The sequence below is a fragment of the Bufo bufo genome, chromosome 10 (assembly GCF_905171765.1).
Source record: "Bufo bufo chromosome 10, aBufBuf1.1, whole genome shotgun sequence".
Lineage (NCBI taxonomy): Eukaryota > Metazoa > Chordata > Amphibia > Anura > Bufonidae > Bufo > Bufo bufo.
In genome coordinates this window covers 63,459,315-63,474,437 of record NC_053398.1, presented here as the reverse complement: position 1 = coordinate 63,474,437, position 15,123 = coordinate 63,459,315, and the positions used below count along the sequence as shown (strand labels likewise).

General features: G+C 45.6%; 1 long non-coding RNA gene across 1 annotated transcript in view; it reads left to right on the top strand.

Annotated features, from left to right (window-relative positions):
* LOC120980549 overlaps nucleotides 1-2,402 on the top strand; it is an 80,669-nt gene extending 78,267 nt beyond the window's left edge. The window contains exon 3 of the long non-coding RNA XR_005774544.1: nucleotides 1,668-2,402. This is a non-coding gene — a long non-coding RNA (uncharacterized LOC120980549). The remainder of the gene's footprint in view (nucleotides 1-1,667) is intronic.
* The last annotated feature ends 12,721 nt before the right edge of the window (nucleotides 2,403-15,123 follow it).

Sequence of the window (15,123 nt, the reverse complement as noted above, 5' to 3'; positions counted from 1 at the left end):
TTTTCTCCTGAGGAAGGGGGATATTATATGGACCCCCGAAACGCATTGAGCTTGTTTTATTTCCAATAAATAGAGATTTCATGAAGTTAAGGATCCGGCTGCTGTTTCCATCTTCACTGCAGATTTGGTCCACTTACCTGGATCTCTACCATTCTACAAACGATCTCGGATCAGGGGGGAATCACCCCAGGTGTCTTGAGTTTATCCTGAAGGCAACCCCCCTTGTGAAGTGAGTGGAAAAGTTCTTTGCTCTTACTACTTGTTTTTACGTATTTGTTTTTTATATATTAATTCTCCTTTGATCTCTATTTGGGATACTTCCTTTATTGGGAAATGTCCAGATTTCGGGTTTTTGTCCAGTTTTAATTATATCTAATTATAGTGAATGTAATTTGGTATCAATACCATTAAGAATCAACGATAACAATACTATATCCGTCTTTCTTGTTCGTTTATCTAGAGGGGTATTTATCTATCCATCTACTATTTATACCACTTATATATACATCACAGATTAGAAGTTTGGCGCTCGCCCTCTCCTTCCCGGTGTCGTTTCTACCACTTCACTGGTTACGGATTTTTGTTTTCCACTGTTTTATTTCAATCACAGCCATGCCATTAGTAGGCATGGCTGTGATGGCTTCTAAGGGCATACGAGTTAAACGCTTGTTGATTGGCTGCTCTGCAGCCTTTCAAAAAGCGCCATTAACTCGCCGAACACCGAACTCGAACCTGAACTTTTACTGAAATGTTCGGGTTTGGATCCGGGGTCAAAAAATCCTAAAGTTCGGTACGAACCCGAACTTTACAGTTTGCGTTCGCTCAACCCTAGTCTTCTCCTATCAGACACCTGCTCCTACAGCCCAACTCCACTGCCACCCTCCATTACACTCACTTAATTTGAAGTACACTCTGTTCGCATCTACTCTCCTTCCAACCTCCAAGTAGCTGTCATTTATCTCCCACCAGGCCCAGCCATTATATTTCTTGACCACTTTAACACCTGGCTCCTACACTTTCTTTCTGCCGGCATCCCCACTATCATCATGGGTGACTTCAACATCCCTATTGACACCTGACACTCAGCTGCGTCTAAACTCCTATCACTCTCTTCCTCCTTCGGCCTCTCACAGTGGTCTTCCGCTCCTACCCACAGAGATGCTCACACTCTGGATCTTATCTTTAGCCGCCTCTGCTCATATCTAACCTTTCTAATTCGCCTCTCCCCCTATCCGACCACAACCTACTCACCTTCTCTTCACTCGTCTCTTCTGCTGCTCCCCCGGTACACACATTAACACACCCCCGCAGGAATCTTAAACATTTTGACTCTCGCTTGCTTTCTGACTCTCTTCTGCCACTCTCTACCATTTGTTTCCTCCAAGACCCATATACTGCCACCACCCTATATAACACCACAATAAGTACAGCTCTGGACATTGTTACCCCCCTCACACACAACAAAACCCAAAAAATCAACAGACAACCTTGGCACACTTGTGAGATTGACAACCAGCTCCCATTGTTTGAACACTGTTTGTGTGTGGATTATATTAAATGTTCTGGACTGCCGTTCTGCCTTTTGGCCACAAGATGCTGCTGTTTTCTAGACACAGCTGACTGACTGCATATATATTTCCATATTCATATGAGGTGTGGTTTTTCAGAGCATGGAGAAGAAGGAGCAGCCATCTTAGGAGAGAGCTGAGGAACTGTGTGTGAGCAGAGAAGCTAATGGATCCAGGAGTGAGAGGACCTCCTTTGTGACCACAGCTGCAGCTGAGTGAAGCTGATCGTTGTCCAAGACCCAGATCCTGTCCGGGGAAAGGAGGATTGTTTCCAGGAAGGCTGACAAGAGCATACCCTGTGGGACCTAATTTTTGCTGGAGAGACTGGTTGTTCGTTTCAGAGACATCAGTGGATAAAGAGCAGACCTGGGTCGGTAAGATCGTGCACCCATCACACTGCAGTGTTGGCGCCTAGAGACTTAGACCAGGCCTGTAGTTAGATAGTTAGTAAAAGTTGCTACTGGTGCTACAAGGACTCCATTACTAAAAGGAACATTGCACATTTGGGAGCTGATAAACACCCCCACAAACTCCATCCACTTCAGCATTTTGTTCAGGAGTAATAATCAGACATGTGCTGCCAGACAAGTTATGGGAGGGGGAATTATATAGAGCATGGTAAGAATTTGAACAGTTGTGTTGCACCGCAGTCCAGCCTGTACTAAGCACCCAACCAATTGTTCGTGTTTCTTTAAGGGTAATAATAGGTACGGCGAGGCAGTTTTAGGTGTGCCAGCCAGTAGGTAAATTACTGCGAAACTTCCGCTGGCATCCATAAGGGGTGCTGTGCTGTGCAACACAGGGGTCTCAGCCTTCGGGCTGGGTGTATGTAAATCTATTTTTTGATCTCAGCTTTTGTGGTTGTGTTTATTATCACGTGTTAGTAGAATTCAGTTTTTGCAAAAGCTGGTGTCAGAGTTGCTTTCCTCGTTCGTGGCTTAGCTGTATCCTGGGGAGCCCACCCCGATACACGGCTTACACACCAACCTGACCAAAAAACTCAGACAAGCTTCCAGGGATGCTGAGCAGCGATGGAAGAAATCTCATTCTAAGGATCACTTTACCGCATACAAGCAATCCCTCCTCATTTTCAAATCCTCACTCGCTGATGCAAAACAGGCCTACTTCTCATCTCTCATATCTTCCCTGTCCCACGGCCCTAAACAACTTTTTTTTTAACACAACTCCCTTCTCCGTCCCCCAGTGACCCCACCCTCTCCTCTCATCTCAGCTGAGGACTTTGCCACATACTTCAAACAAAAGATAGTCAACATCAGAGAAAGCTTCAGTGCACAGTCCCCACAGACCCTCTACACAACTGCTCAGTCCTCTTCTCCCAAAACCTGCTTCTCCACCATTACAGTAGAAAAACTCTCCACTCTACTCTCCAGATCACATCTCACCACCTGTGCACTTGACCCAATCCCATCCCACCTCATCCCTAACCTCACCACAGTGTTTATCCCAGCCCTAACTTATCTCTAACCTCTGGTGCCTTCCTCTCTGGTTTTAAACATGCTACCATTACACCCATCTTCAAAAAGCCTTCACTTCACCCATCTTTTTTGTCTAGTTATCGCCCCATATCACTTCTTCCATAAGCCTCAAAGCTACTTGAGCAACATGTCCATTCTGAACGGTCCTCTCACCTCTCCTCCTGCTCCCTCTTTGACCGGCTACAATCTGGCTTCCGACCCCACCACTTAACTGAGACTGCCATTACCAAAGTCACCAATGACCTACTAACAGCCAAAACCAAAAAACATTACTCTGTCCTCCTTCCCCTTGACCTGTCCTCAAGTGGACTAGGGTATTTGGCACCAGGGGCGGGTCCTTTCTCTGGCACCCCCCCCCTTTCCCCCAATACTTGACCACATCCCTCCTACATCCAGGGACATCTCCTGTCATGTAGACCTTCTCTTTCCTCTTATCCTCCGTTAGACCGCCATCACAAATTCTTTCAGCCGTATCTCATCTCTACAGTGTTTGTAACACAAACACATTAGATTTCTCAGTTTTTCCATCAACCTCCCCATCCTGGTTTCCCAACAATGTCATCCTGCTGCCACCCCCAATACTGTGCCTCCCAATGCCCCAGGTACTATACTGCTAAAAATATAGTGACCCCAGTAGACCTAATTGGGTCATTTATGAAACTGGTGTAAAGTAGAACTGGATTTCCAAAAGAGCTGTCAAGAATGAAAGGTGGAATCAGAATGGCTGCTATAGGCAACTAAGCCAGTTCTACTTTACAACAGTTTGATAATTACCCCAAATGTCACTATAGTGTCCGTGGCAGTTATAATGTCCCTTAGAGTGCCCCCAGTAATAATAACACCCTATATTGTGCTCCAGGTAATAATCCCTGTATAGTGTCCCCAGAAATAATAGAATTGCCCCCACGCTGCCCCCTTATAGTAATTTCCCCCACACTGCACCCATATAGTAATTTGCTCCACACAGTAATTTCCCCCACATTGCCCCTATACATTCATTTCCCCTACACTGCCCCTCCATAAAGTAATTTCCCCCACATAGTAATTTGCCCCATACTGCCCCACCCACAGTAATTTCCCCCACACTGCCCCCACACAGTAGTTTCCCCCACACTGCCCCCACACAGTAGTTTCCCCCACATTGCCCCCACACAGTAGTTTCCCCCACATTGCCCCATATAGTTTGCCCCTCACATAGTAATCCCTCCTATAATAATTTGCCCCCACATAGTAATCCCTCCCATAATAATTTGCCCCCACACAGTATCCCACCATAATATTTTTCCCCCACATAGTAATTTGCCCCATACTGCAATTTCCCCCTGATGTACTGTCTCTTCACATGTCCTGTGTGTCCCCCAAAGTTGGCACATAAAAAAATAAAAAATAAAACACTAAAAGCTAAATACTCACCTATGTCCAGGCGTGCGATAGTAGGCGCACACACTTCACTGTACTGCGTCCCGGCACAGGCGCGCGCGATGACATCATTACGCACGCCTGCGGCAGAATTTCACAACCACTAGGCCTGAAGCCTATGGTGGTGATCGGCGGCGGGGAAGGGAACTATGTGCTCCCATGCCCCGCCGCAATATATGGGCGTCAGCGCTCCAGCAATGAGCGCTTCCATCTGTAATTATGGAAGCACTCATTGCTTCTGGCACCCCCCTGAGAGCGGCACCCGGGCGGACCGCACCCCCTGCCTTCCCCCCTAGGCACGCCAATGCTGTCCTCTGCCTTTAACACTATTGACCACTCCCTTCTATTGCAAACTCTCTCATCTCTTGACATCACTGGCCCTCTCCTGGATCACATCATACCTCACAGAGCGGACATTTAGCGTCTCCTACTCTCACACCACCTCCTCATCCCATTCCCTCTCTGTTGGAGTCTTTCCAGGCTCTGTCCTAGGACCCCTGCTCTTCTCTATCTACATTTTCAGCCTGGGACAGTTCATAGAGTCCCATGGCTTTCAGTATCACTTTTATATTGACGACACACAAATCTACCTCTCTGGTCCAGACATCACCACCTTACTATCCAGAATCCCACAATGCCTATCTTCCATATCCTCCTTCTCCTCTCGCTTTCTAAAACTTAACACTTAACATGGATAAAACTGAATTCATAATTTTTCCCCATCTTGCTCAACCCCCCCAACAGACCTATCTATCACGATCAATGACTGCACACTCTCCCCGGTCAACCAAGTCCACTGCCTTGGAGTGACCTTGGATTCTGCCCTCTCCTTCTGACCGCACGTCCAAGCCCTTTCCACCACCTGTCGCCTCCAACTCAAAAACATCTCCCGCATCCGCGCTTTCCTCAACTTTGAGTCTGCGAAAATGCTTGTACATTCCCTCATCATCTCCCGCCTAGACTACTGCAACATCCTCCTCTGTGGCCTTCCATCTAGCACTCTCGTACCCCTCCAATCTATCCTCAACTCTGCTGCCCGACTAATCCATCTCTCACCCTATCACTTCTCTGCCTCTTCCCTCTGCCAATCCCTTTACTGGCTCCCCATTGCTCAGCGAATTCAGTTCAAAATACTAACAAATACATACAAGGCTGTCCACAACCTGTCCCCTCCCTACATCTCTGAGCTACTTTCCCGATACACCCCCACACGCACTATCCGATCCTCACAAGACCTCTTTCTCTCCTCTCCTCTTTCCACAATCGCCTCCAAGATTTCTCCCGTGCATCCCCCATACTATGGAACTCGCTACCCCAACATATCCGACTCTCCCCTACAGTGGAATCCTTCAAAAGGAACCTAAAAACCCACCTATTCAGACAAGCCTACAACTAGTGACCCTGCTGCCTCTATACCGCCATGACCAACTTCACCCTCACCTACTGTGTCCTTCTCCCATACCATGTAGATTGTAAGCCCTCACGGGCAGGGCCCTCTCTCCTTCTGTACCAGTTTGTAACTCGTCTTGTTCATGCTTAGTGCAATTGTCTGTATTATGTATGTATACCCCTTTTCATATGTACAGCGCTCTGGAATGAATAGCGCTTTATTAATAAATAATAATAACAGATGCAGCGAGCAGTATGTGAGTGTGTGGGCATAGTCAGTGCAATTTTTACTTTAATATTTAATAGTGAATAACATGTAAGGAGAGCTGAAAACAACAGAGGATCTGTGTCCTGCACACTATGAAATGCTTGTATTCATGTGTAGCATTAAAAAAGGGAATGCTTTGTAGCTACGTTAGAGATAATGATACCCATGAGTATGAGTCACTTATCTTCCTGCATGTGGTTTGGCTGGAACTAGCAGATCTTTTGACCAGCAATCACGAGAAGGTAGGGTGGGGCCGGATCAAATTAAAGGATCCGTACAATGTATACAAATGTTGTTTCAGACTATAAGGCACATAGTAAATAAGCCAGTGGTGAACAATACTACACCTGGGCGGTTGATAGCAGGACAACCACAATAGTCTGAAGCATTATAAAATCTCTATATGACTTAACTGTTACAGGAAGCTGATTAGGATAGAAGCCATAAACCGTATTTCATTTACTATGAAGTGTCATGTTCTGCCAATAACTGTAGGAATCTGGAGATCCATACAATAGGACTTTAAGGTATTGGTAATCAGTGATGGCCAGTTTGCATTGTTTGCCCGCGAACATATGCGGGCTGCCATCTTTTTTCACAAGTCCGGCGAGGCACAGGTAAGCCCTTACCTGTGCCTGTGCTGCGAGCCGGTCTGAAAACAAATGCGGTCACCGGGAGCAGGCAGTTCCGAGAACAGCCCGATGAAGGCCCCCGATGGCTGTTCTCGGAACTGCCTGCTCCCGCTGACCGCACTTGTTTTCAGACCTGCTCGCCCACAGGCGCAGGTAAGGGCTTACCTGTGCCTCGCCGGACTTGTGAAAAAAGATGGCAGCCTGCATATGTTCGCGGGCGAACAATGCGAACTGGCCATCACTGCTGGTGAGGATATGGCTGTGAAAAAATCTAACAGACTGTAGCAGGGAAGAAGGAAGTACCCCGCATAACAGAAAGCTAAAATCTGCCTGATTACTACAGCATGGTCACTTTTCACTGAAGGTGTGATTATCAGTGAATGTTCGAATTATGCGATTAGGACTGTTGAATGGAAATTGTCAATGAAAATGCCATGTGTATAGTAAAGTTACAGCAGCAAGGTACTGTTCAAAACAAGACTAGGAAAGATGACAATTCCTTAGGGAGGAATTTCCAGGAGATCTATAGAGGCCATCATGTAAATGTATGGGATACAGAATCAACAATTTGATCTGTCTTTAGTTTTCCTCAACATAATGAATTTGGAAATCTACAACTGTACACTCATTGACAAAAAATAGCGCACTCAGATAGAAATGGCAGATTTCTGCAAAACAGTTATGCATGCTGTTATGTCTCAGGCAGATATGTAACTGATTACAAATGTGGTCTAGTTAGACACTGGCTCTTGCCTCTCAGAGGCTACTTTAGGGTAGTAACATAGTAACATAGTACGTAAGGCCGAAAAATAGACATTTGTCCATCCAGTTCGGCCTGTTATCCTGCAAGTTGATCCAGAGGAAGGCAAAAAAAAAACTGTGAGGTAGAAGCCAATTTTCCCCACTTTAGGGGAATAAAAAATTCCTTCCCGACTCCAATCAGGCAATCAGACTAACTCCCTGGATCAACGACCCCTCTCTAGTAGCTATAGCCTGTAATATTATTACACGCCAAAAATACATCCAGGCCCCTCTTGAATTCCTTTATTGTACTCACCATCACCACCTCCTCAGGCAGAGAGTTCCATAGTCTCACTGCTCTTACCGTAAAGAATCCTCTTCTATGTTTGTGTACAAACCTTCTTTCCTCCAGACGCAGAGGATGTCCCCTCGTCACAGTCACAGTCCTGGGGATAAATAGATGATGGGAGAGATATATTTATACATAGTAATTAGATCTCCCCTCAGTCGTCTTTTTTCTAACGTGAATAACCCTAGTATACCTTTTGGTGAGAGATCATTGACTGCTAGACATGGCTCTATGACACACTGAAGTATGCTCAAATACATTTTGCCCAGTTGACAGACGCTAAGGCCCCTTTCACACGGATGCGATGCGTGAGTTGAACGCATTGCACCCGCACTGAATCATGACCCATTCATTTCTATGGGGCTGTGCACATGAGCGGTGATTTTCACGCATCACTTGTGCGTTGCGTGAAAATCGCAGCATGCTCCTCTTTGTGCGTTTTCCACGTAACGCAGGCCCCATATAAATGAATGGGGTTGCGTGAAAATCGCAAGCATCCGCAAGCAAGTGCGGATGCGTTGCAATTTTCACGCACGGTTGCTAGGAGACGATCGGGATGGAGCCCCAATCATAATTATTTTCCCTTATAACATGGTTATAAGGGAAAATAATAGCATTCTAAATACAGAAGGCATAGTAAAATAGCGCTGGAGGGGTTAAAAAAAATAAAAATTAAAATTAAACTCACCTTAGTCCACTTGATCGCGCAGCCGGCATCTCTTCTATCTCCTTCTTTGCTGATTGCAGGAAAAGGACCTGTGGTGACATCACTCCGGTCATCACATGATCCATCACATGATCTTTTATCATGGTGATGGATCATGTGATGGACCATGTGATGACCGGAGTGACGTCACCACAGGTCCTTTTCCTGCAATCAGCAAAGAAGGAGACAGAAGAGATGCCGGGTGAGCGATCAAGTGGACTAACGTGAGTTTAATTATTTTTTTATTTTTTTTAACCCCTCCAGCCCTATTTTACTATGCCTTCTGTATTCAGAATGCTATTATTTTCCCTTTATAACCATGTTATAAGGGAAAATAATACAATCTACAGAACACCAATCCCAAGCCCGAACTTCTGTGAAGAAGTTCGGGTTTGGGTACCAAACATGCGCGATTTTTCTCACGCGAGTGCAAAACGCATTACAATGTTTTGCACTGGCGCGGAAAAATCGTGCATGTTCCTGCAACGCACCCGGACCTTTTCCCACAATGCCCGTGTGAAAGAGAGTGCATCATTTGAGTGAGAGAAGCACGATGGTTGTTTTGACAAATTGCCCACCATTCCGACCTAGCTGTTACACTTTATTACACTCCAGAAATACATCCAGGCCCCTCTTGAACTCTTTTAGTGAACTCACCATCACCACCTCCTCAGACAGAGAGTTCCATAGTCTCACTGCTCTTACCGTAAAGAATTCTCTTCTATGTTTGTGTACAAACCTTCTTTCCTTCAGACGCAGAGGATGTCCCCTCTTAACAGTCACAGTCCTGAGGATAAATAGATGATGGGATAGATCTCTGTACTGACCCCTGATATATTTATACATAGTTATTAGATCTCCCCGTGTTGTCTTTTTTCTAAAGTGAATAACCCTAATGTTGATAATCTTTCTGTAGTCCCCCTATTCCAGCTATTACTTTAGTTGCCCTCCTCTGAACCCTCTCCAGCTCTGCTATGTCTGCCTTGTTCACAGGAGCCCAGAACTGTACACAGCACTCCATGTGTGGTCTGACTAGTGGTTTGTAAAGTGGCAGGACTATGTTCTCATCATGGGCATCTATGCCCCTTTTGATGTAACCTATTATCTTATTGGCCTTGGCAGCAGCTGCCTGACACTGGTTTCTACATCTTAGTTTGCTGTTAACTAAAATTCCTATGTCCTTTTCTCTGTCAGTGTTACCGAGTGTTTTATCATTTAGTATGTACTGGTCACTTGCATTATTCCTTCCCATGTGCATAACCTTAAGTTTGTCAGTGTTAAACCCTATCTGCCACTTCTCTGCTCAAGCCTCCAATCTATCCAGATCCATCTGTAGCAGTGTCACATCCCTTTCTCTGCCTAGGCCATTTCCTAGTGCTTTGCAGAAGGAAATTTAGTGTCACGGAGCCCATTGCACGCCCTGCCACTTGACAGCCATCCACTGTCGACTTTGCTTGCAGTGTTGTCATGAATGAGAAACCTGGACTGCTAAGGACTGGTTCTAGTATAAAACCAGTATAGAGTACAGTATAGAGGCCTGATGGTGAGCGCTACAATCCTGCCTTTGCTGTGGAGCGACACACTGCGCCAACTGTCGGTGTGATGATCTGAGGAGCCATCATATACGACAGTAATTCCCCTCTAGTGATGATATGTGCAGGATAGTCTGCAGCCACATTTGTTGCCTCTCATGGCAAGGCTTCCACCTGGCATTTTTCAGCAGGATAATGCTCACACAAATGGAAAGGTTTCCTAGGAATGTCTCTGCCAGATTGCAAGACTTCCTTGGCCTGCCCGGTCGCCAGATTTATTGCCAAAATCAGGCATTTATGGAACCAGCTTTGGCATAATACGAGTGTCCAGGCCCACTACAACATCTGTGGGCAAATACTGCAGACTACCATATGGAACCAGTATGCTTCCATGCCCAACTGTATCCCATCTTGCATCCAAGATATAAGTACTGCTACTTACAGTGACCAGGGTGGTAACAGATTCTAATTTTTCAGAGAAAAGTTACGAGCGCCTCAGTGTTTTCTTTGAGGCAGTGTACAACATGATTCATCCGAGTAATTTCAGCTTTACAGTTCCAGCTCTGCAAGCCCATTAGATATTATGTGCCTATTTCTCTATAAAAATGTCCTCCACTTCTTAAAGTATACCTCTGAAAGTTTTAATTCAGTCAATTCACTGATATATACATTATAAAAGGTGTTGTCTCATCAGAGATAAACGATCTCAAAACTTCACAGCCAAGGCAGTCAGCTCATCATCCCAAGTGCTGCTCCTGGAGCCCTCAGAAAAACAGTTTACTAATGGGGCCTAGGGGTTGTCCACTTAACACAATGCCTACTTGTATCAAAGTGAACCCATTCTGGGACCCCCAGGGATGAACAGTTATCTGTGAGGAAAAACCAAAGCCCAGTATGTAAAATCTATACTGTGCCTGACAGGGGCGTAGCTAGAAATGACTGGGCCCCATAGCAAAAAAAATGTATGTGTGTCGTCCTCCCCCCCCCGGTATTAATATCATTGGTGGGCAGTGTGCCCCCCCCCCCTCACCTGTATTAAAATCATTCATTGGTGGGCAGTGTGCCCCCCCTCCCCTGTATTACAATCATTCATTGGTGGGCAGTGTGCCCCCCGGTATTAAAATCATTGGTGGGCAGTGTGCCCTCCAGCCCCCCCATCAGTGGTGTCAGCGGCAGTTGGTCAGTTACTCTGCAGAATACTTACATGCGCTGTGGCCGCCTGGCGCTCCTTCTTCTTGTAACTCGTCACAGGTCTGTGCAGCGCATTGCTTATAGCAATGCGCCGCACAGACCTGTGACTAGTTACAAGAAGGAGGAGCGCCCGGTGGCCACAGCGCATGTAAGTATTCTGCAGAGTAACTGACCATGGCAGCCAGGAAATCAGTAGCGTCCTGGCTGCCATGGTAACCGATCGGAGCCCCAGCATTACACTGCTGGGACTCCGATCGGAACTGCCGCTGCCACCAATGATGAGAGTGGGGGGGCCTATCGCACCGATCGCACCGCCACTTGAATTATTTTTTTTTATCCTCAGCCGGCAGCCTGGGCCCCCAGTGGCGTAGGGCCTCATAGCCATTGCTTTGGCTGCTATGGCGATCCCTACGCCACTGGTGCCTGATCTTCCTCATAGGCATTTATAGTCAGGACTTAAAGTCTTGCTGTATGCCATCTTCCTTGTGAATCAACCCCAGGACGATGCTTAAAGGGAACCTGTCATCAACTTTATGATGCCCATACTAACGGCAGTATAACATAGAGACAGATGAGTTGATTTCAGCGGTCTGTCATTTAAAAGGTAAAAGTAAGTGGTTGCTGAGAACCAACCTCACAATCATTGCAGACTGGGCCTGGAAAAGAGTCCCGGCCACCTGAGAAGAGTCCTGGTTATTCATGAATTCCCGTTCTCCTGCCCTCCTGCTGATGACTGACCGTCTTCTACCTAGTTGTCTCCTTTTCTCTAGGAGAGAACTGCCAACCATCAGCAGATGGGTGAGAGAGCAGGAGATTAGGAATAACCAGGACTCTTCTCAGGTAGATTTGACTCTTCTCAAGGCCTGGGCTGCAATGATTATGATGCTGGTTCTCGGCAACCACTTACTTTTAGCTCATGAGTGACACACCGCTGACATCAGCATTTCTGTCACTATTTTATGCTGCCCTCAGTGAGGTCAGCATAAATTTGATGACTGGTTCCCTTTAAGACGGTAATTCAGATCTCAGCCATGAAAGGCTAAAATGGGATTAACCCTTTAAGTAAGCTTTGCCTGCTGTTACATGGAATAGGAGTAACTGTTTAAAAGGTGCCCAACTTTTCATCCTAATCCTACAATAGGGTGCACACTGTGAAATATTGTGTACACACATAATATGCAGCAATTAACATCATACAGGTAAATAACACCAGCATATATATCCAAATAACAGCATCAAATAAGTAATCTGATAGGAGTGTTAAAAAAATCTCTAATACGGGTACACAATTAAACTTTTTGGTAAACACAAACCATTGGGTACCAGGGTACGTGCCCTCTGCACTGGATATCATGCTGGATATACTGAATCCTATGGGCCTGGGAATAAACAGATATATTCCTGTTGTTAACGTATCTTGTAGACCAGGGGTCGGCAACCTTCGGCACTTCAGCTGCTGTGAAACTACAATTCCCAGTATGCCTTATTCATTTCTATGAGAGTTCTGAGAACAGCAGAGGACGTAAGCATGCTGGTAGTTTCTCAACAGCTGGAGGGCCAGAGGTTGCCTACCCCTGTTGTAAACTATGCCAAGCCTTGTTAAAAAAAAGTTCCTGAAAACAAACACAAGCCAAGTATGTCTGCTTTAAAAAGAAATCATGTAAAAACCCATGTCCTCAATTAGTTCCATGTTAACCAACAGGGTAGATTTTATTAAAACTGCTGTCTCTCACTTTACTAACATGTACAAATATATTTCTTTTATAATAGAATTTAAATTAAGAAACCTTGGTAAACCACAAGCACATACCGCCCCCAACTGGAAATAAGCTTGTACTGCAGCCCATCAATGGCATAAGCTGAAGACAAGAATTGCTTTGAAAGATTCCTTCTAGAAGTTGCTTAGAGGACTACAACGGGCAGTGGTCTCTCCAACAACAGATGGTGCACTAGAAGTGTAAGGACGAATTATGTCTATCATGGGATTCCAAGCTGCATATTTATACTATAAGACCAAATGTCATCGGCAAAAACACAAACTGCAAGAAATGGCCACAGCACTTTTCTTCCTGATGCAGCCACTGTCCCTTTTTTTTTTCATTTTTGTTTTTTACTCCCTGTTTTCCAAGAGCCAGAACTTTTTACTTTTTTGTGCACATATATGTAAGAAGGCTATTTTTCATGGGACAAGTTGTACTTTCTAATGGCACCATAAAGCCAACTCCATCTTTAACCACCTCAGCCCCCCTAGCTTAAAGGGTTTCTATCACTTCGTATCACATATTTAGGTGTCAGACACTAGCGATCCGCTAGTGTCTGCTCTAACAAACCATCCTAATATGATAGGTTTTGGGGCAGCCGTTTCGCTAAAATAAGAACTTATATCTATATGCTAATGAGCCTCTAGGTGCTATGGGGGCGTCATTAGCACCTAGAGGCTCCGTCTACCTTCATAAACTGTCGCCGCCCAGCGCGTCCCTCCAGCCCGCCCATCTCCTGCTTAATGCGATCCTCTCCGTGCGCGTCTCTGTTCGGCGCATGCGCAGTGAATGTCTGGCCGCTTCCCTGCACAGACATCTCCACTGCGCCTGTTCCTCGGAGCACTATGATGTCATCGGCGCAGGCGCAGTGGAGATGTCTGAGCAGGGAAGCGGTCAGACATTCACTGCGCATGCGCCGAACAGAGACGCGCACGGAGAGGATCGCATTAAGCAGGAGATGGGCGGGCTGGAGGGACGCGCTGGGCGGCGACAGTTTATGAAGGTAGACGGAGCCTCTAGGTGCTAATGACGCCCCCATAGAACCTAGAGGCTCATTAGCATATAGATATAAGTTCTTATTTTAGCGAAACGGCTGCCCCAAAACCTATCATATTAGGATGGTTTGTTAGAGCAGACACTAGCGGATCGCTAGTGTCTGACACTTAAATATGTGATACGAAGTGATAGAAACCCTTTAAAGAGGACCTTTCACCGATTATTACTCTATGAACTAACTATACAGACATGTAGAGCGGCGCCCGGGGATCTCACGGCACTTATTATTATCCCCGGGCGCCGCTCCGTTCTCCTGCTATGCCCTCCGGTATCTCCGTTCACTAAGTTATAGTAGGCGGCGATTCCAGTCACTAAGTTATGGTAGGCGGAGTCTGCCCTTGTTCTGCTCTAGCGCTGGCCAATCGCAGCGCAGAGCTCACAGCCTGGGAGGTTATTTTCTCCCAGGCTGTGAGCTCTGCAATGCGATTGGCCAGCGATACAGAAGAACAAGGGCAGACTCCGCCTACCATAACTTAGGGAACGGAGATACCGGAAGGCATAGCAGGAGAACGGAGCGGCGCCCTGGGATAATAGTAAGTGCAGTGAGATCCCCGAGCGCCGCTCTACATGTCTGTATAGTTAGTTCATAGAGTAATAATCGGTGAAAGGTCCTCATTAAACACCCTTAATGACCAGACCACTTTTTACAATTCTGCACTACACTACTTTCACCGTTTATTGCTCGGTCATGCAACTTACCACCCAAATGAATTTTACCTCCTTTTCTTCTCACTAATAGAGCTTTCATTTTGTGGTATTTCATTGCTGCTGACAAATTTAACTTTTTTTTGTTATTAATCGAAATTTACAGAATTTTTTGCAAAAAAATGACATTTTTCACTTTCAGTTATAAAATTTTTCAAATAAAACTACATTTCTATATAAATTTTTCTCTAAATTTATTGTTCTACATGTCTTTGATAAAAAAAAAATGCAATAAGTGTATATTTGTATTCGGGTCGTCTATGCGTGTGAGACCTACCTACCTACTTCTAAAGCAGTAGAGGTGTGCCGAG